At 49.7% G+C, this 19,358-nt stretch overlaps 25 non-coding genes across 25 annotated transcripts; all 25 read right to left on the reverse strand.

Moving 5' to 3' along the window:
* Nucleotides 1-3,718: 3,718 nt before the first annotated feature.
* LOC126534453 (5S ribosomal RNA) lies at nucleotides 3,719-3,837 on the reverse strand. The gene has a single exon (XR_007600371.1). It is a non-coding gene; the product is annotated as a 5S ribosomal RNA (ribosomal RNA).
* Nucleotides 3,838-4,351: 514 nt separating this feature from the next.
* LOC126534446 (5S ribosomal RNA) lies at nucleotides 4,352-4,470 on the reverse strand. The gene has a single exon (XR_007600367.1). It is a non-coding gene; the product is annotated as a 5S ribosomal RNA (ribosomal RNA).
* Nucleotides 4,471-4,987: 517 nt separating this feature from the next.
* On the reverse strand, nucleotides 4,988-5,106 carry LOC126534440 (5S ribosomal RNA). The gene has a single exon (XR_007600365.1). It is a non-coding gene; the product is annotated as a 5S ribosomal RNA (ribosomal RNA).
* A 514-nt stretch (nucleotides 5,107-5,620) lies between these two features.
* Nucleotides 5,621-5,739, reverse strand: LOC126534434 (5S ribosomal RNA). Its single transcript, XR_007600364.1, has one exon. It is a non-coding gene; the product is annotated as a 5S ribosomal RNA (ribosomal RNA).
* Nucleotides 5,740-6,254: 515 nt separating this feature from the next.
* LOC126534426 (5S ribosomal RNA) lies at nucleotides 6,255-6,373 on the reverse strand. The gene has a single exon (XR_007600362.1). It is a non-coding gene; the product is annotated as a 5S ribosomal RNA (ribosomal RNA).
* A 515-nt stretch (nucleotides 6,374-6,888) lies between these two features.
* LOC126534419 (5S ribosomal RNA) lies at nucleotides 6,889-7,007 on the reverse strand. Its single transcript, XR_007600360.1, has one exon. It is a non-coding gene; the product is annotated as a 5S ribosomal RNA (ribosomal RNA).
* A 515-nt stretch (nucleotides 7,008-7,522) lies between these two features.
* LOC126534411 (5S ribosomal RNA) lies at nucleotides 7,523-7,641 on the reverse strand. The gene has a single exon (XR_007600355.1). It is a non-coding gene; the product is annotated as a 5S ribosomal RNA (ribosomal RNA).
* A 514-nt stretch (nucleotides 7,642-8,155) lies between these two features.
* Nucleotides 8,156-8,274, reverse strand: LOC126534406 (5S ribosomal RNA). Its single transcript, XR_007600353.1, has one exon. It is a non-coding gene; the product is annotated as a 5S ribosomal RNA (ribosomal RNA).
* A 516-nt stretch (nucleotides 8,275-8,790) lies between these two features.
* On the reverse strand, nucleotides 8,791-8,909 carry LOC126534394 (5S ribosomal RNA). The gene has a single exon (XR_007600351.1). It is a non-coding gene; the product is annotated as a 5S ribosomal RNA (ribosomal RNA).
* A 513-nt stretch (nucleotides 8,910-9,422) lies between these two features.
* Nucleotides 9,423-9,541, reverse strand: LOC126534535 (5S ribosomal RNA). Its single transcript, XR_007600384.1, has one exon. It is a non-coding gene; the product is annotated as a 5S ribosomal RNA (ribosomal RNA).
* Nucleotides 9,542-10,055: 514 nt separating this feature from the next.
* Nucleotides 10,056-10,174, reverse strand: LOC126534390 (5S ribosomal RNA). The gene has a single exon (XR_007600349.1). It is a non-coding gene; the product is annotated as a 5S ribosomal RNA (ribosomal RNA).
* Nucleotides 10,175-10,690: 516 nt separating this feature from the next.
* Nucleotides 10,691-10,809, reverse strand: LOC126534527 (5S ribosomal RNA). The gene has a single exon (XR_007600383.1). It is a non-coding gene; the product is annotated as a 5S ribosomal RNA (ribosomal RNA).
* Nucleotides 10,810-11,323: 514 nt separating this feature from the next.
* Nucleotides 11,324-11,442, reverse strand: LOC126534386 (5S ribosomal RNA). Its single transcript, XR_007600348.1, has one exon. It is a non-coding gene; the product is annotated as a 5S ribosomal RNA (ribosomal RNA).
* A 516-nt stretch (nucleotides 11,443-11,958) lies between these two features.
* LOC126534379 (5S ribosomal RNA) lies at nucleotides 11,959-12,077 on the reverse strand. Its single transcript, XR_007600347.1, has one exon. It is a non-coding gene; the product is annotated as a 5S ribosomal RNA (ribosomal RNA).
* Nucleotides 12,078-12,592: 515 nt separating this feature from the next.
* On the reverse strand, nucleotides 12,593-12,711 carry LOC126534520 (5S ribosomal RNA). The gene has a single exon (XR_007600382.1). It is a non-coding gene; the product is annotated as a 5S ribosomal RNA (ribosomal RNA).
* A 514-nt stretch (nucleotides 12,712-13,225) lies between these two features.
* Nucleotides 13,226-13,344, reverse strand: LOC126534372 (5S ribosomal RNA). The gene has a single exon (XR_007600343.1). It is a non-coding gene; the product is annotated as a 5S ribosomal RNA (ribosomal RNA).
* A 515-nt stretch (nucleotides 13,345-13,859) lies between these two features.
* LOC126534363 (5S ribosomal RNA) lies at nucleotides 13,860-13,978 on the reverse strand. The gene has a single exon (XR_007600336.1). It is a non-coding gene; the product is annotated as a 5S ribosomal RNA (ribosomal RNA).
* Nucleotides 13,979-14,493: 515 nt separating this feature from the next.
* On the reverse strand, nucleotides 14,494-14,612 carry LOC126534513 (5S ribosomal RNA). The gene has a single exon (XR_007600381.1). It is a non-coding gene; the product is annotated as a 5S ribosomal RNA (ribosomal RNA).
* Nucleotides 14,613-15,126: 514 nt separating this feature from the next.
* LOC126534356 (5S ribosomal RNA) lies at nucleotides 15,127-15,245 on the reverse strand. The gene has a single exon (XR_007600334.1). It is a non-coding gene; the product is annotated as a 5S ribosomal RNA (ribosomal RNA).
* Nucleotides 15,246-15,760: 515 nt separating this feature from the next.
* Nucleotides 15,761-15,879, reverse strand: LOC126534352 (5S ribosomal RNA). The gene has a single exon (XR_007600326.1). It is a non-coding gene; the product is annotated as a 5S ribosomal RNA (ribosomal RNA).
* A 516-nt stretch (nucleotides 15,880-16,395) lies between these two features.
* LOC126534504 (5S ribosomal RNA) lies at nucleotides 16,396-16,514 on the reverse strand. Its single transcript, XR_007600380.1, has one exon. It is a non-coding gene; the product is annotated as a 5S ribosomal RNA (ribosomal RNA).
* Nucleotides 16,515-17,030: 516 nt separating this feature from the next.
* Nucleotides 17,031-17,149, reverse strand: LOC126534346 (5S ribosomal RNA). The gene has a single exon (XR_007600323.1). It is a non-coding gene; the product is annotated as a 5S ribosomal RNA (ribosomal RNA).
* A 515-nt stretch (nucleotides 17,150-17,664) lies between these two features.
* LOC126534340 (5S ribosomal RNA) lies at nucleotides 17,665-17,783 on the reverse strand. The gene has a single exon (XR_007600321.1). It is a non-coding gene; the product is annotated as a 5S ribosomal RNA (ribosomal RNA).
* A 515-nt stretch (nucleotides 17,784-18,298) lies between these two features.
* LOC126534328 (5S ribosomal RNA) lies at nucleotides 18,299-18,417 on the reverse strand. Its single transcript, XR_007600316.1, has one exon. It is a non-coding gene; the product is annotated as a 5S ribosomal RNA (ribosomal RNA).
* A 515-nt stretch (nucleotides 18,418-18,932) lies between these two features.
* LOC126534324 (5S ribosomal RNA) lies at nucleotides 18,933-19,051 on the reverse strand. The gene has a single exon (XR_007600315.1). It is a non-coding gene; the product is annotated as a 5S ribosomal RNA (ribosomal RNA).
* Between the last annotated feature and the right edge of the window lie 307 nt (nucleotides 19,052-19,358).

Consider the following 19,358-nt stretch of genomic DNA (forward strand, 5'->3'; position numbering starts at 1 on the left):
CGTGCTCCAAGATGGCAAACAAAATAACATGCGCGACACAATCGAAAGCTTTCTCGAGATCGAGCTGAAGAACTGCAACGCCACCTCCGGTGACGTCACAGCACTCGAGAACAGATCGCATCTTATGAATGTTAGAAAAAATAGTTCGCCCTCTGATGCCACAAGTTTGATGGTCTCCAACTATTTCTTTGATGACGCCTTGGAGTCTGGTAGCTAAAATCTTCATAAATATCTTGTAATCAACATTTGTTAGTGATATTGGCCTATAGAATGTCACTAATTTTAGTTTATCTGTTTGATCGCTCTTAGGTATTAGTATGGTGTGCGCTTTTCCAAATGAAGGGGGCAAACATTTCTGCTGATACGCGTCATTTAATACCTCTGCCAACAATGGAGCCAATTCTCTCTTAAACGCCTTATACCACCCAGCGCAGAGGCCATCAGGTCCAGGCGACTTTCCAAGGTTCAAATCGTCGATTGCCTTTTCTACTTCCCCCTCAGTTTTTTTGGCTTCTAATCGTTCTTTGGTATCATCACTTATTCGCGGCATCAGATTAAGAAAATCCGCTTTAAAACCCCCTACATTCGCTGCCTGAAAGGCAAAGAGTGACTGGTAGTACTCGAAGAAGGCGCTCCCAATGCTCTCACTGTCTTCAACGACAGTCCCGTTCATTAGAATTTTATCGATGTGGTTTCGCCGTCCGTGCGCCTTCTCAAGACCCAGCGCCCTTTTCGTGGGCGTCTCCCCTGCCACTAGTGCATCTGCTCGCGCACGCACGATAGCGCCTTGATAACGCTCTTTGTCGAACTGTTCAAGTTTTTCCTTGATGTTTCGCACGTCGTCTTTGTACGTACCACGCTCTCTACACTCAAGCGTTATCAGCTGCTCAAGCAGTCTTCTTAAGCCCTTTTCTTTCATTTCCCTCTCGAATTTTATGCAACTCGATCTTTCTATGGCTTTAATTTTAACCTTCTGTTTAAAACATTCCCACTTCTCCGCTATTGTTTCCGTTGCATCATCGAATACTTCGTTAACCGCATCCCTTACTGCTTTTACAAACCACTGATCATTTAGTAACAAGGCATTCATTTTCCATAGATCCCAATTAAAAGCATGTTTCGTTTTCACTACACCTATGTGACATTTTACGAGGCAGTGGTCCGAAAACGACACGGGCACTACACAATAACTGTGGCATCTTGGAATCATGTCCAACGACATGTACATTCGATCCAGTCGTGCATGACTACTACCCTGAAAACGAGTAAAAGTCACTTCACGCCCCCCTTCCAGACACTCGAAAACATCGTCAAGTTCATTTTCTCCTATTAGATTTGATAATACGCTACTGCTTTTGTCGCGCACACCTGCATTATTCACTCGGTCTCTGGCATTTAACACACAATTAAAGTCCCCTAACAAAATAACGCGCTTATCACAGCGGACATGCTTAGAAAGGTTAGAAAAAAAGGAGACACGCTCCTCGACTGAATTCGGAGCGTAGACGCATATGACACGGAATTCAACATTACATATCACGACATCGCAAAAAACAATCCTTCCAGATTCACAGGAATATACACTTTGAATCTGCAGTCCAGGCAGCTTCTTGACGAACAGAATGCACCCCCCGGACGTGCCTACCGCATGACTAACCACCGCAAAATATCTGTGCGTGAATCGTCGCACCATGCTCCCGGTCTGCTCCTCTCCATCAACCTTAGTCTCTTGGACGGCTAGTACGTCTAAGTTGTGGTCAGTGACCAACCGTAGGACCTGACTTTGCCTACGACTAGCCGCCAAGCCTCGCACGTTCAATGTGGCAATAATAAGGGACGGTATTTCAGCCATTTTCAGCTAGCGAGAAAAGCAGGCCCGGAGCATGGTGCTTACCGTTCACGACTAGCCCTCGGCTAGCCGTCTCCGGGACCTCCCGGCTTGTTTGTGTCGTCAAGCGTGGCCGTTTTGCCCACAGGCTTCTTTCCAGGTGGTACATTGGGTTTTGGCTTGTAGCCCATCCGCCTTCCTTGAGGCGCCTTCGTCGGCGGCCCCTCGCTGGTGCTGGTGGCACCGCCGTCCTTGTCCTTGGCCTCGTCGTGGGGGCGCTTGACTGGGGCACCAATAATCGCAGTCCGCTCACCGTCATTGACTTCCTTGTCCTGCAGCATTGCTGTCGTGTCGTTGTCGGGTGCGTCTTCGTTAACGCCCCCCGTAGCAAGGCTCACTGCAGGCAGGACCTGTACCGGTTTGCCCGTCTTCTCGGCAGCCTCAGCCACCGTGCTTTCAGCGCCAGCGGTAGATGACCCTCCAAGTGTGGCTGTCGAGACCAAGTCTCCAGTTCCTTTGGCGGCGTCCTCCGTCTCAACCACGTCCATGATGTGCTCCTCAGCAACGTCAGTCGCTGCTGGTCCTGTCACGGCGGCGTAGGATTTGACGCATTCAGCGTCAACGTGGCCGAAACGTCTGCACCTGGAACAGCGTGGGACTTTACACTCTCGGCGGACGTGCCCCGTGCCTTGGCAGCGCAGGCACTGCATGGGTCGACCGGGCACAACCACCAAGGCCAACTCTCCGCCGACGCGGACCTGATGCGGAAGGTCCTCAACTTTGACGCCGTTCTTTAGCTTGAGGAGCACCGTCCTGGTGGTCGACGTCTTGCTTCCCATGCCTTCGACTCGCCACCGCTCCCGGCTCACCTCTTCCACCTTGCCGAAAGCCGCGAACGCTGTCCGGACGTCCTCGTCAGCCACTCCGTACAACAGCCAGTGAAGCCTAAGCTTCACCTGCTGGTCCTGCGGGTCCACGATGACGCATCGTCGTCCCTTCACTTGCAGGTCCTTTAGGGAAACCAGTCTTTTCGTCGCAGTCGCATCATTCAGGGTCACCGCCCAGACGTGATTTATCTGGTACGCCCCTATGCATACCACGTCCGGCAGAAGGCCCGTCGGCAGTAGGGCGTCCCTGAAATCTTCGACTTTGTATGGTCTCGCACGCACATCACCGTGCAAAAACACGGTGTTAATCGCAACTCGTCCTTTTGGCAGTTGAGGCAAAATGAACGGATATTCCTTATCATCTTCTGTAATCCTGTTTCCGCGACCAAAGGAGGCCGCTGTCGCTGCCCCGGAAGAGGCCATGACCCTACGATCCGAACAGCTCGGCTGCCGGATGCAGAAATGAGCATGGTATGGCCGATGGCAGGGATGCTATGTTTACGACTGCACCTGTATCGTGCTATGTGCATTCGCAACGTATTGCTGCAGCACGCACGCGGCACTGTCTTTCCGTTGACAGTACAGGCACACGTCGTGTACGTGGATTGCTCCGTTTGTTGTGGTTAGTCGCTGCCGAGTCGAGCTCGCAATAAAACAAGAGGACGAGCGCAACGATGTGCGTCCGCTGCAGCCCACGTTTGGCGCTAGTAATGAGCCAAGTTATTGATTGTCACTGAGCTGGATACGGGTGTAATAGGTAAACGGTTAGCAGTTTGTGCGACTAAATTTTGCACCATTACTTATACCGGTTACCACCGTCACTGCGCGTACAATCGCCTAGCGGCTTGCATATTGTTTTTGCACTTCGACGTTGGCTCTACCAGTAGGCTGCGCCAGTTGAACGTAACAGTAAATAAAACCAACCACACGTGAGTGTAAAAAAAAGAAAAAAAATTAAGTCACAGAAGCACGCAATAAAAAAAAAAAAAAGCAAAAAGAAGGGTGCCATCAGCACTCGGTGTTCCCAGGTGGTCTCCCTCCCAAGTACTGACCGAGCCCAATGCTGCTTAGCTTCGGGGATCGGACGAGAACCGGCGTATTCAGCATGGTATGGCCGATGGCAGGGATGCTATGTTTACGACTGCACCTGTATCGTGCTATGTGCATTCGCAACGTATTGCTACAGCACGCACGCGGCACTGTCTTTCCGTTGACAGTACAGGCACACGTCGTGTACGTGGATTGCTCCGTTTGTTGTGGTTAGTCGCTGCCGAGTCGAGCTCGCAATAAAACAAGAGGACGAGCGCAACGATGTGCGTCCGCTGCAGCCCACGTTTGGCGCTAGTAATGAGCCAAGTTATTGAGTGTCACTGAGCTGGATACGGGTGTAATAGGTAAACGGTTAGCAGTTTGTGCGACTAAATTTTGCACCATTACTTATACCGGTTACCACCGTCACTGCGCGTACAATCGCCTAGCGGCTTGCATATTGTTTTTGCACTTCGACGTTGGCTCTACCAGTAGGCTGCGCCAGTTGAACGTAACAGTAAATAAAACCAACCACACGTGAGTGTAAAAAAAAGAAAAAAAATTAAGTCACAGAAGCACGCAATAAAAAAAAAAGCAAAAAGAAGGGTGCCATCAGCACTCGGTGTTCCCAGGTGGTCTCCCTCCCAAGTACTGACCGAGCCCAATGCTGCTTAGCTTCGGGGATCGGACGAGAACCGGCGTATTCAGCATGGTATGGCCGATGGCAGGGATGCTATGTTTACGACTGCACCTGTATCGTGCTATGTGCATTCGCAACGTATTGCTACAGCACGCACGCGGCACTGTCTTTCCGTTGACAGTACAGGCACACGTCGTGTACGTGGATTGCTCCGTTTGTTGTGGTTAGTCGCTGCCGAGTCGAGCTCGCAATAAAACAAGAGGACGAGCGCAACGATGTGCGTCCGCTGCAGCCCACGTTTGGCGCTAGTAATGAGCCAAGTTAGTGATTGTCACTGAGCTGGATACGGGTGTAATAGGTAAACGGTTAGCAGTTGGTGCGACTAAATTTTGCACCATTACTTATACCGGTTACCACCGTCACTGCGCGTACAATCGCCTAGCGGCTTGCATATTGTTTTTGCACTTCGACGTTGGCTCTACCAGTAGGCTGCGCCAGTTGAACGTACCAGTAAATAAAACCAACCACACGTGAGTGTAAAAAAAAGAAAAAAAATTAAGTCACAGAAGCACGCAATAAAAAAAAAAAAAGCAAAAAGAAGGGTGCCATCAGCACTCGGTGTTCCCAGGTGGTCTCCCTCCCAAGTACTGACCGAGCCCAATGCTGCTTAGCTTCGGGGATCGGACGAGAACCGGCGTATTCAGCATGGTATGGCCGATGGCAGGGATGCTATGTTTACGACTGCACCTGTATCGTGCTATGTGCATTCGCAACGTATTGCTACAGCACGCACGCGGCACTGTCTTTCCGTTGACAGTACAGGCACACGTCGTGTACGTGGATTGCTCCGTTTGTTGTGGTTAGTCGCTGCCGAGTCGAGCTCGCAATAAAACAAGAGGACGAGCGCAACGATGTGCGTCCGCTGCAGCCCACGTTTGGCGCTAGTAATGAGCCAAGTTATTGATTGTCACTGAGCTGGATACGGGTGTAATAGGTAAACGGTTAGCAGTTTGTGCGACTAAATTTTGCACCATTACTTATACCGGTTACCACCGTCACTGCGCGTACAATCGCCTAGCGGCTTGCATATTGTTTTTGCACTTCGACGTTGGCTCTACCAGTAGGCTGCGCCAGTTGAACGTAACAGTAAATAAAACCAACCACACGTGAGTGTAAAAAAAAGAAAAAAAATTAAGTCACAGAAGCACGCAATAAAAAAAAAAGCAAAAAGAAGGGTGCCATCAGCACTCGGTGTTCCCAGGTGGTCTCCCTCCCAAGTACTGACCGAGCCCAATGCTGCTTAGCTTCGGGGATCGGACGAGAACCGGCGTATTCAGCATGGTATGGCCGATGGCAGGGATGCTATGTTTACGACTGCACCTGTATCGTGCTATGTGCATTCGCAACGTATTGCTGCAGCACGCACGCGGCACTGTCTTTCCGTTGACAGTACAGGCACACGTCGTGTACGTGGATTGCTCCGTTTGTTGTGGTTAGTCGCTGCCGAGTCGAGCTCGCAATAAAACAAGAGGACGAGCGCAACGATGTGCGTCCGCTGCAGCCCACGTTTGGCGCTAGTAATGAGCCAAGTTATTGATTGTCACTGAGCTGGATACGGGTGTAATAGGTAAACGGTTAGCAGTTTGTGCGACTAAATTTTGCACCATTACTTATACCGGTTACCACCGTCACTGCGCGTACAATCGCCTAGCGGCTTGCATATTGTTTTTGCACTTCGACGTTGGCTCTACCAGTAGGCTGCGCCAGTTGAACGTAACAGTAAATAAAACCAACCACACGTGAGTGTAAAAAAAAGAAAAAAAGTTAAGTCACAGAAGCACGCAATAAAAAAAAAAAGCAAAAAGAAGGGTGCCATCAGCACTCGGTGTTCCCAGGTGGTCTCCCTCCCAAGTACTGACCGAGCCCAATGCTGCTTAGCTTCGGGGATCGGACGAGAACCGGCGTATTCAGCATGGTATGGCCGATGGCAGGGATGCTATGTTTACGACTGCACCTGTATCGTGCTATGTGCATTCGCAACGTATTGCTACAGCACGCACGCGGCACTGTCTTTCCGTTGACAGTACAGGCACACGTCGTGTACGTGGATTGCTCCGTTTGTTGTGGTTAGTCGCTGCGGAGTCGAGCTCGCAATAAAACAAGAGGACGAGCGCAACGATGTGCGTCCGCTGCAGCCCACGTTTGGCGCTAGTAATGAGCCAAGTTATTGATTGTCACTGAGCTGGATACGGGTGTAATAGGTAAACGGTTAGCAGTTTGTGCGACTAAATTTTGCACCATTACTTATACCGGTTACCACCGTCACTGCGCGTACAATCGCCTAGCGGCTTGCATATTGTTTTTGCACTTCGACGTTGGCTCTACCAGTAGGCTGCGCCAGTTGAACGTAACAGTAAATAAAACCAACCACACGTGAGTGTAAAAAAAGAAAAAAAATTAAGTCACAGAAGCACGCAATAAAAAAAAAAAAGCAAAAAGAAGGGTGCCATCAGCACTCGGTGTTCCCAGGTGGTCTCCCTCCCAAGTACTGACCGAGCCCAATGCTGCTTAGCTTCGGGGATCGGACGAGAACCGGCGTATTCAGCATGGTATGGCCGATGGCAGGGATGCTATGTTTACGACTGCACCTGTATCGTGCTATGTGCATTCGCAACGTATTGCTACAGCACGCACGCGGCACTGTCTTTCCGTTGACAGTACAGGCACACGTCGTGTACGTGGATTGCTCCGTTTGTTGTGGTTAGTCGCTGCCGAGTCGAGCTCGCAATAAAACAAGAGGACGAGCGCAACGATGTGCGTCCGCTGCAGCCCACGTTTGGCGCTAGTAATGAGCCAAGTTATTGATTGTCACTGAGCTGGATACGGGTGTAATAGGTAAACGGTTAGCAGTTTGTGCGACTAAATTTTGCACCATTACTTATACCGGTTACCACCGTCACTGCGCGTACAATCGCCTAGCGGCTTGCATATTGTTTTTGCACTTCGACGTTGGCTCTACCAGTAGGCTGCGCCAGTTGAACGTAACAGTAAATAAAACCAACCACACGTGAGTGTAAAAAAAAGAAAAAAAATTAAGTCACAGAAGCACGCAATAAAAAAAAAAAGCAAAAAGAAGGGTGCCATCAGCACTCGGTGTTCCCAGGTGGTCTCCCTCCCAAGTACTGACCGAGCCCAATGCTGCTTAGCTTCGGGGATCGGACGAGAACCGGCGTATTCAGCATGGTATGGCCGATGGCAGGGATGCTATGTTTACGACTGCACCTGTATCGTGCTATGTGCATTCGCAACGTATTGCTACAGCACGCACGCGGCACTGTCTTTCCGTTGACAGTACAGGCACACGTCGTGTACGTGGATTGCTCCGTTTGTTGTGGTTAGTCGCTGCCGAGTCGAGCTCGCAATAAAACAAGAGGACGAGCGCAACGATGTGCGTCCGCTGCAGCCCACGTTTGGCGCTAGTAATGAGCCAAGTTATTGATTGTCACTGAGCTGGATACGGGTGTAATAGGTAAACGGTTAGCAGTTTGTGCGACTAAATTTTGCACCATTACTTATACCGGTTACCACCGTCACTGCGCGTACAATCGCCTAGCGGCTTGCATATTGTTTTTGCACTTCGACGTTGGCTCTACCAGTAGGCTGCGCCAGTTGAACGTAACAGTAAATAAAACCAACCACACGTGAGTGTAAAAAAAAGAAAAAAAATTAAGTCACAGAAGCACGCAATAAAAAAAAAAGCAAAAAGAAGGGTGCCATCAGCACTCGGTGTTCCCAGGTGGTCTCCCTCCCAAGTACTGACCGAGCCCAATGCTGCTTAGCTTCGGGGATCGGACGAGAACCGGCGTATTCAGCATGGTATGGCCGATGGCAGGGATGCTATGTTTACGACTGCACCTGTATCGTGCTATGTGCATTCGCAACGTATTGCTACAGCACGCACGCGGCACTGTCTTTCCGTTGACAGTACAGGCACACGTCGTGTACGTGGATTGCTCCGTTTGTTGTGGTTAGTCGCTGCCGAGTCGAGCTCGCAATAAAACAAGAGGACGAGCGCAACGATGTGCGTCCGCTGCAGCCCACGTTTGGCGCTAGTAATGAGCCAAGTTATTGATTGTCACTGAGCTGGATACGGGTGTAATAGGTAAACGGTTAGCAGTTTGTGCGACTAAATTTTGCACCATTACTTATACCGGTTACCACCGTCACTGCGCGTACAATCGCCTAGCGGCTTGCATATTGTTTTTGCACTTCGACGTTGGCTCTACCAGTAGGCTGCGCCAGTTGAACGTAACAGTAAATAAAACCAACCACACGTGAGTGTAAAAAAAAGAAAAAAAATTAAGTCACAGAAGCACGCAATAAAAAAAAAAAAGCAAAAAGAAGGGTGCCATCAGCACTCGGTGTTCCCAGGTGGTCTCCCTCCCAAGTACTGACCGAGCCCAATGCTGCTTAGCTTCGGGGATCGGACGAGAACCGGCGTATTCAGCATGGTATGGCCGATGGCAGGGATGCTATGTTTACGACTGCACCTGTATCGTGCTATGTGCATTCGCAACGTATTGCTACAGCACGCACGCGGCACTGTCTTTCCGTTGACAGTACAGGCACACGTCGTGTACGTGGATTGCTCCGTTTGTTGTGGTTAGTCGCTGCCGAGTCGAGCTCGCAATAAAACAAGAGGACGAGCGCAACGATGTGCGTCCGCTGCAGCCCACGTTTGGCGCTAGTAATGAGCCAAGTTATTGATTGTCACTGAGCTGGATACGGGTGTAATAGGTAAACGGTTAGCAGTTTGTGCGACTAAATTTTGCACCATTACTTATACCGGTTACCACCGTCACTGCGCGTACAATCGCCTAGCGGCTTGCATATTGTTTTTGCACTTCGACGTTGGCTCTACCAGTAGGCTGCGCCAGTTGAACGTAACAGTAAATAAAACCAACCACACGTGAGTGTAAAAAAAAGAAAAAAAATTAAGTCACAGAAGCACGCAATAAAAAAAAAGCAAAAAGAAGGGTGCCATCAGCACTCGGTGTTCCCAGGTGGTCTCCCTCCCAAGTACTGACCGAGCCCAATGCTGCTTAGCTTCGGGGATCGGACGAGAACCGGCGTATTCAGCATGGTATGGCCGATTGCAGGGATGCTATGTTTACGACTGCACCTGTATCGTGCTATGTGCATTCGCAACGTATTGCTACAGCACGCACGCGGCACTGTCTTTCCGTTGACAGTACAGGCACACGTCGTGTACGTGGATTGCTCCGTTTGTTGTGGTTAGTCGCTGCCGAGTCGAGCTCGCAATAAAACAAGAGGACGAGCGCAACGATGTGCGTCCGCTGCAGCCCACGTTTGGCGCTAGTAATGAGCCAAGTTATTGATTGTCACTGAGCTGGATACGGGTGTAATAGGTAAACGGTTAGCAGTTTGTGCGACTAAATTTTGCACCATTACTTATACCGGTTACCACCGTCACTGCGCGTACAATCGCCTAGCGGCTTGCATATTGTTTTTGCACTTCGACGTTGGCTCTACCAGTAGGCTGCGCCAGTTGAACGTAACAGTAAATAAAACCAACCACACGTGAGTGTAAAAAAAAGAAAAAAAATTAAGTCACAGAAGCACGCAATAAAAAAAAAAGCAAAAAGAAGGGTGCCATCAGCACTCGGTGTTCCCAGGTGGTCTCCCTCCCAAGTACTGACCGAGCCCAATGCTGCTTAGCTTCGGGGATCGGACGAGAACCGGCGTATTCAGCATGGTATGGCCGATGGCAGGGATGCTATGTTTACGACTGCACCTGTATCGTGCTATGTGCATTCGCAACGTATTGCTACAGCACGCACGCGGCACTGTCTTTCCGTTGACAGTACAGGCACACGTCGTGTACGTGGATTGCTCCGTTTGTTGTGGTTAGTCGCTGCCGAGTCGAGCTCGCAATAAAACAAGAGGACGAGCGCAACGATGTGCGTCCGCTGCAGCCCACGTTTGGCGCTAGTAATGAGCCAAGTTATTGATTGTCACTGAGCTGGATACGGGTGTAATAGGTAAACGGTTAGCAGTTTGTGCGACTAAATTTTGCACCATTACTTATACCGGTTACCACCGTCACTGCGCGTACAATCGCCTAGCGGCTTGCATATTGTTTTTGCACTTCGACGTTGGCTCTACCAGTAGGCTGCGCCAGTTGAACGTAACAGTAAATAAAACCAACCACACGTGAGTGTAAAAAAAAGAAAAAAAATTAAGTCACAGAAGCACGCAATAAAAAAAAAAAAGCAAAAAGAAGGGTGCCATCAGCACTCGGTGTTCCCAGGTGGTCTCCCTCCCAAGTACTGACCGAGCCCAATGCTGCTTAGCTTCGGGGATCGGACGAGAACCGGCGTATTCAGCATGGTATGGCCGATTGCAGGGATGCTATGTTTACGACTGCACCTGTATCGTGCTATGTGCATTCGCAACGTATTGCTACAGCACGCACGCGGCACTGTCTTTCCGTTGACAGTACAGGCACACGTCGTGTACGTGGATTGCTCCGTTTGTTGTGGTTAGTCGCTGCCGAGTCGAGCTCGCAATAAAACAAGAGGACGAGCGCAACGATGTGCGTCCGCTGCAGCCCACGTTTGGCGCTAGTAATGAGCCAAGTTATTGATTGTCACTGAGCTGGATACGGGTGTAATAGGTAAACGGTTAGCAGTTTGTGCGACTAAATTTTGCACCATTACTTATACCGGTTACCACCGTCACTGCGCGTACAATCGCCTAGCGGCTTGCATATTGTTTTTGCACTTCGACGTTGGCTCTACCAGTAGGCTGCGCCAGTTGAACGTAACAGTAAATAAAACCAACCACACGTGAGTGTAAAAAAAAGAAAAAAAATTAAGTCACAGAAGCACGCAATAAAAAAAAAAGCAAAAAGAAGGGTGCCATCAGCACTCGGTGTTCCCAGGTGGTCTCCCTCCCAAGTACTGACCGAGCCCAATGCTGCTTAGCTTCGGGGATCGGACGAGAACCGGCGTATTCAGCATGGTATGGCCGATGGCAGGGATGCTATGTTTACGACTGCACCTGTATCGTGCTATGTGCATTCGCAACGTATTGCTACAGCACGCACGCGGCACTGTCTTTCCGTTGACAGTACAGGCACACGTCGTGTACGTGGATTGCTCCGTTTGTTGTGGTTAGTCGCTGCCGAGTCGAGCTCGCAATAAAACAAGAGGACGAGCGCAACGATGTGCGTCCGCTGCAGCCCACGTTTGGCGCTAGTAATGAGCCAAGTTATTGATTGTCACTGAGCTGGATACGGGTGTAATAGGTAAACGGTTAGCAGTTTGTGCGACTAAATTTTGCACCATTACTTATACCGGTTACCACCGTCACTGCGCGTACAATCGCCTAGCGGCTTGCATATTGTTTTTGCACTTCGACGTTGGCTCTACCAGTAGGCTGCGCCAGTTGAACGTAACAGTAAATAAAACCAACCACACGTGAGTGTAAAAAAAAGAAAAAAAATTAAGTCACAGAAGCATGCAATAAAAAAAAAAAAGCAAAAAGAAGGGTGCCATCAGCACTCGGTGTTCCCAGGTGGTCTCCCTCCCAAGTACTGACCGAGCCCAATGCTGCTTAGCTTCGGGGATCGGACGAGAACCGGCGTATTCAGCATGGTATGGCCGATGGCAGGGATGCTATGTTTACGACTGCACCTGTATCGTGCTATGTGCATTCGCAACGTATTGCTACAGCACGCACGCGGCACTGTCTTTCCGTTGACAGTACAGGCACACGTCGTGTACGTGGATTGCTCCGTTTGTTGTGGTTAGTCGCTGCCGAGTCGAGCTCGCAATAAAACAAGAGGACGAGCGCAACGATGTGCGTCCGCTGCAGCCCACGTTTGGCGCTAGTAATGAGCCAAGTTATTGATTGTCACTGAGCTGGATACGGGTGTAATAGGTAAACGGTTAGCAGTTTGTGCGACTAAATTTTGCACCATTACTTATACCGGTTACCACCGTCACTGCGCGTACAATCGCCTAGCGGCTTGCATATTGTTTTTGCACTTCGACGTTGGCTCTACCAGTAGGCTGCGCCAGTTGAACGTAACAGTAAATAAAACCAACCACACGTGAGTGTAAAAAAAAGAAAAAAAATTAAGTCACAGAAGCACGCAATAAAAAAAAAAAGCAAAAAGAAGGGTGCCATCAGCACTCGGTGTTCCCAGGTGGTCTCCCTCCCAAGTACTGACCGAGCCCAATGCTGCTTAGCTTCGGGGATCGGACGAGAACCGGCGTATTCAGCATGGTATGGCCGATTGCAGGGATGCTATGTTTACGACTGCACCTGTATCGTGCTATGTGCATTCGCAACGTATTGCTACAGCACGCACGCGGCACTGTCTTTCCGTTGACAGTACAGGCACACGTCGTGTACGTGGATTGCTCCGTTTGTTGTGGTTAGTCGCTGCCGAGTCGAGCTCGCAATAAAACAAGAGGACGAGCGCAACGATGTGCGTCCGCTGCAGCCCACGTTTGGCGCTAGTAATGAGCCAAGTTATTGATTGTCACTGAGCTGGATACGGGTGTAATAGGTAAACGGTTAGCAGTTTGTGCGACTAAATTTTGCACCATTACTTATACCGGTTACCACCGTCACTGCGCGTACAATCGCCTAGCGGCTTGCATATTGTTTTTGCACTTCGACGTTGGCTCTACCAGTAGGCTGCGCCAGTTGAACGTAACAGTAAATAAAACCAACCACACGTGAGTGTAAAAAAAAGAAAAAAAATTAAGTCACAGAAGCACGCAATAAAAAAAAAAGCAAAAAGAAGGGTGCCATCAGCACTCGGTGTTCCCAGGTGGTCTCCCTCCCAAGTACTGACCGAGCCCAATGCTGCTTAGCTTCGGGGATCGGACGAGAACCGGCGTATTCAGCATGGTATGGCCGATGGCAGGGATGCTATGTTTACGACTGCACCTGTATCGTGCTATGTGCATTCGCAACGTATTGCTACAGCACGCACGCGGCACTGTCTTTCCGTTGACAGTACAGGCACACGTCGTGTACGTGGATTGCTCCGTTTGTTGTGGTTAGTCGCTGCCGAGTCGAGCTCGCAATAAAACAAGAGGACGAGCGCAACGATGTGCGTCCGCTGCAGCCCACGTTTGGCGCTAGTAATGAGCCAAGTTATTGATTGTCACTGAGCTGGATACGGGTGTAATAGGTAAACGGTTAGCAGTTTGTGCGACTAAATTTTGCACCATTACTTATACCGGTTACCACCGTCACTGCGCGTACAATCGCCTAGCGGCTTGCATATTGTTTTTGCACTTCGACGTTGGCTCTACCAGTAGGTTGCGCCAGTTGAACGTAACAGTAAATAAAACCAACCACACGTGAGTGTAAAAAAAAGAAAAAAAATTAAGTCACAGAAGCACGCAATAAAAAAAAAAAGCAAAAAGAAGGGTGCCATCAGCACTCGGTGTTCCCAGGTGGTCTCCCTCCCAAGTACTGACCGAGCCCAATGCTGCTTAGCTTCGGGGATCGGACGAGAACCGGCGTATTCAGCATGGTATGGCCGATGGCAGGGATGCTATGTTTACGACTGCACCTGTATCGTGCTATGTGCATTCGCAACGTATTGCTACAGCACGCACGCGGCACTGTCTTTCCGTTGACAGTACAGGCACACGTCGTGTACGTGGATTGCTCCGTTTGTTGTGGTTAGTCGCTGCCGAGTCGAGCTCGCAATAAAACAAGAGGACGAGCGCAACGATGTGCGTCCGCTGCAGCCCACGTTTGGCGCTAGTAATGAGCCAAGTTATTGATTGTCACTGAGCTGGATACGGGTGTAATAGGTAAACGGTTAGCAGTTTGTGCGACTAAATTTTGCACCATTACTTATACCGGTTACCACCGTCACTGCGCGTACAATCGCCTAGCGGCTTGCATATTGTTTTTGCACTTCGACGTTGGCTCTACCAGTAGGCTGCGCCAGTTGAACGTAACAGTAAATAAAACCAACCACACGTGAGTGTAAAAAAAAGAAAAAAAATTAAGTCACAGAAGCACGCAATAAAAAAAAAAAGCAAAAAGAAGGGTGCCATCAGCACTCGGTGTTCCCAGGTGGTCTCCCTCCCAAGTACTGACCGAGCCCAATGCTGCTTAGCTTCGGGGATCGGACGAGAACCGGCGTATTCAGCATGGTATGGCCGATTGCAGGGATGCTATGTTTACGACTGCACCTGTATCGTGCTATGTGCATTCGCAACGTATTGCTACAGCACGCACGCGGCACTGTCTTTCCGTTGACAGTACAGGCACACGTCGTGTACGTGGATTGCTCCGTTTGTTGTGGTTAGTCGCTGCCGAGTCGAGCTCGCAATAAAACAAGAGGACGAGCGCAACGATGTGCGTCCGCTGCAGCCCACGTTTGGCGCTAGTAATGAGCCAAGTTATTGATTGTCACTGAGCTGGATACGGGTGTAATAGGTAAACGGTTAGCAGTTTGTGCGACTAAATTTTGCACCATTACTTATACCGGTTACCACCGTCACTGCGCGTACAATCGCCTAGCGGCTTGCATATTGTTTTTGCACTTCGACGTTGGCTCTACCAGTAGGCTGCGCCAGTTGAACGTAACAGTAAATAAAACCAACCACACGTGAGTGTAAAAAAAAGAAAAAAAATTAAGTCACAGAAGCACGCAATAAAAAAAAAAGCAATAAGAAGGGTGCCATCAGCACTCGGTGTTCCCAGGTGGTCTCCCTCCCAAGTACTGACCGAGCCCAATGCTGCTTAGCTTCGGGGATCGGACGAGAACCGGCGTATTCAGCATGGTATGGCCGATGGCAGGGATGCTATGTTTACGACTGCACCTGTATCGTGCTATGTGCATTCGCAACGTATTGCTACAGCACGCACGCGGCACTGTCTTTCCGTTGACAGTACAGGCACACGTCGTGTACGTGGATTGCTCCGTTTGTTGTGGTTAGTCGCTGCCGAGTCGAGCTCGCAATAAAACAAGAGGACGAGCGCAACGATGTGCGTCCGCTGCAGCCCACGTTTGGCGCTAGTAATGAGCCAAGTTATTGATTGTCACTGAGCTGGATACGGGTGTAATAGGTAAACGGTTAGCAGTTTGTGCGACTAAATTTTGCACCATTACTTATACCGGTTACCACCGTCACTGCGCGTACAATCGCCTAGCGGCTTGCATATTGTTTTTGCACTTCGACGTTGGCTCTACCAGTAGGTTGCGCCAGTTGAACGTAACAGTAAATAAAACCAACCACACGTGAGTGTAAAAAAAAGAAAAAAAATTAAGTCACAGAAGCACGCAATAAAAAAAAAAAGCAAAAAGAAGGGTGCCATCAGCACTCGGTGTTCCCAGGTGGTCTCCCTCCCAAGTACTGACCGAGCCCAATGCTGCTTAGCTTCGGGGATCGGACGAGAACCGGCGTATTCAGCATGGTATGGCCGATGGCAGGGATGCTATGTTTACGACTGCACCTGTATCGTGCTATGTGCATTCGCAACGTATTGCTACAGCACGCACGCGGCACTGTCTTTCCGTTGACAGTACAGGCACACGTCGTGTACGTGGATTGCTCCGTTTGTTGTGGTTAGTCGCTGCCGAGTCGAGCTCGCAATAAAACAAGAGGACGAGCGCAACGATGTGCGTCCGCTGCAGCCCACGTTTGGCGCTAGTAATGAGCCAAGTTATTGATTGTCACTGAGCTGGATACGGGTGTAATAGGTAAACGGTTAGCAGTTTGTGCGACTAAATTTTGCACCATTACTTATACCGGTTACCACCGTCACTGCGCGTACAATCGCCTAGCGGCTTGCATATTGTTTTTGCACTTCGACGTTGGCTCTACCAGTAGGCTGCGCCAGTTGAACGTAACAGTAAATAAAACCAACCACACGTGAGTGTAAAAAAAAGAAAAAAAATTAAGTCACAGAAGCACGCAATAAAAAAAAAAAAGCAAAAAGAAGGGTGCCATCAGCACTCGGTGTTCCCAGGTGGTCTCCCTCCCAAGTACTGACCGAGCCCAATGCTGCTTAGCTTCGGGGATCGGACGAGAACCGGCGTATTCAGCATGGTATGGCCGATTGCAGGGATGCTATGTTTACGACTGCACCTGTATCGTGCTATGTGCATTCGCAACGTATTGCTACAGCACGCACGCGGCACTGTCTTTCCGTTGACAGTACAGGCACACGTCGTGTACGTGGATTGCTCCGTTTGTTGTGGTTAGTCGCTGCCGAGTCGAGCTCGCAATAAAACAAGAGGACGAGCGCAACGATGTGCGTCCGCTGCAGCCCACGTTTGGCGCTAGTAATGAGCCAAGTTATTGATTGTCACTGAGCTGGATACGGGTGTAATAGGTAAACGGTTAGCAGTTTGTGCGACTAAATTTTGCACCATTACTTATACCGGTTACCACCGTCACGGCGCGTACAATCGCCTAGCGGCTTGCATATTGTTTTTGCACTTCGACGTTGGCTCTACCAGTAGGCTGCGCCAGTTGAACGTAACAGTAAATAAAACCAACCACACGTGAGTGTAAAAAAAAAGAAAAAAAATTAAGTCACAGAATACGCAATAAAAAAAAAAAAGCAAAAAGAAGGGTGCCATCAGCACTCGGTGTTCCCAGGTGGTCTCCCTCCCAAGTACTGACCGAGCCCAATGCTGCTTAGCTTCGGGGATCGGACGAGAACCGGCGTATTCAGCATGGTATGGCCGATGGCAGGGATGCTATGTTTACGACTGCACCTGTATCGTGCTATGTGCATTCGCAACGTATTGCTACAGCACGCACGCGGCACTGTCTTTCCGTTGACAGTACAGGCACACGTCGTGTACGTGGATTGCTCCGTTTGTTGTGGTTAGTCGCTGCCGAGTCGAGCTCGCAATAAAACAAGAGGACGAGCGCAACGATGTGCGTCCGCTGCAGCCCACGTTTGGCGCTAGTAATGAGCCAAGTTATTGATTGTCACTGAGCTGGATACGGGTGTAATAGGTAAACGGTTAGCAGTTTGTGCGACTAAATTTTGCACCATTACTTATACCGGTTACCACCGTCACTGCGCGTACAATCGCCTAGCGGCTTGCATATTGTTTTTGCACTTCGACGTTGGCTCTACCAGTAGGCTGCGCCAGTTGAACGTAACAGTAAATAAAACCAACCACACGTGAGTGTAAAAAAAAGAAAAAAAATTAAGTCACAGAAGCACGCAATAAAAAAAAAAAGCAAAAAGAAGGGTGCCATCAGCACTCGGTGTTCCCAGGTGGTCTCCCTCCCAAGTACTGACCGAGCCCAATGCTGCTTAGCTTCGGGGATCGGACGAGAACCGGCGTATTCAGCATGGTATGGCCGATGGCAGGGATGCTATGTTTACGACTGCACCTGTATCGTGCTATGTGCATTCGCAACGTATTGCTGCAGCACGCACGCGGCACTGTCTTTCCGTTGACAGTACAGGCACACGTCGTGTACGTGGATTGCTCCGTTTGTTGTGGTTAGTCGCTGCCGAGTCGAGCTCGCAATAAAACAAGAGGACGAGCGCAACGATGTGCGTCCGCTGCAGCCCACGTTTGGCGCTAGTAATGAGCCAAGTTATTGATTGTCACTGAGCTGGATACGGGTGTAATAGGTAAACGGTTAGCAGTTTGTGCGACTAAATTTTGCACCATTACTTATACCGGTTACCACCGTCACTGCGCGTACAATCGCCTAGCGGCTTGCATATTGTTTTTGCACTTCGACGTTGGCTCTACCAGTAGGCTGCGCCAGTTGAACGTAACAGTAAATAAAACCAACCACACGTGAGTGTAAAAAAAAGAAAAAAAATTAAGTCACAGAAGCACGCAATAAAAAAAAAAAGCAAAAAGAAGGGTGCCATCAGCACTCGGTGTTCCCAGGTGGTCTCCCTCCCAAGTACTGACCGAGCCCAATGCTGCTTAGCTTCGGGGATCGGACGAGAACCGGCGTATTCAGCATGGTATGGCCGATGGCAGGGACGCTATGTTTACGACTGCACCTGTATCGTGCTATGTGCATTCGCAACGTATTGCTACAGCACGCACGCGGCACTGTCTTTCCGTTGACAGTACAGGCACACGTCGTGTACGTGGATTGCTCCGTTTGTTGTGGTTAGTCGCTGCCGAGTCGAGCTCGCAATAAAACAAGAGGACGAGCGCAACGATGTGCGTCCGCTGCAGCCCACGTTTGGCGCTAGTAATGAGCCAAGTTATTGATTGTCGCTGAGCTGGATACGGGTGTAATAGGTAAACGGTTAGCAGTTTGTGCGACTAAATTTTGCACCATTACTTATACCGGTTACCACCGTCACTGCGCGTACAATCGCCTAGCGGCTTGCATATTGTTTTTGCACTTCGACGTTGGCTCTACCAGTAGGCTGCGCCAGTTGAACGTAACAGTAAATAAAACCAACCACACGTGAGTGTAAAAAAAAGAAAAAAAATTAAGTCACAGAAGCACGCAATAAAAAAAAAAAGCAAAAAGAAGGGTGCCATCAGCACTCGGTGTTCCCAGGTGGTCTCCCTCCCAAGTACTGACCGAGCCCAATGCTGCTTAGCTTCGGGGATCGGACGAGAACCGGCGTATTCAGCATGGTATGGCCGATGGCAGGGACGCTATGTTTACGACTGCACCTGTATCGTGCTATGTGCATTCGCAACGTATTGCTACAGCACGCACGCGGCACTGTCTTTCCGTTGACAGTACAGGCACACGTCGTGTACGTGGATTGCTCCGTTTGTTGTGGTTAGTCGCTGCCGAGTCGAGCTCGCAATAAAACAAGAGGACGAGCGCAACGATGTGCGTCCGCTGCAGCCCACGTTTGGCGCTAGTAATGAGCCAAGTTATTGATTGTCACTGAGCTGGATACGGGTGTAATAGGTAAACGGTTAGCAGTTTGTGCGACTAAATTTTGC

This window comes from Dermacentor andersoni, chromosome 4 (assembly GCF_023375885.2).
Source record: "Dermacentor andersoni chromosome 4, qqDerAnde1_hic_scaffold, whole genome shotgun sequence".
Taxonomy (NCBI): Eukaryota; Metazoa; Arthropoda; class Arachnida; order Ixodida; family Ixodidae; genus Dermacentor; species Dermacentor andersoni.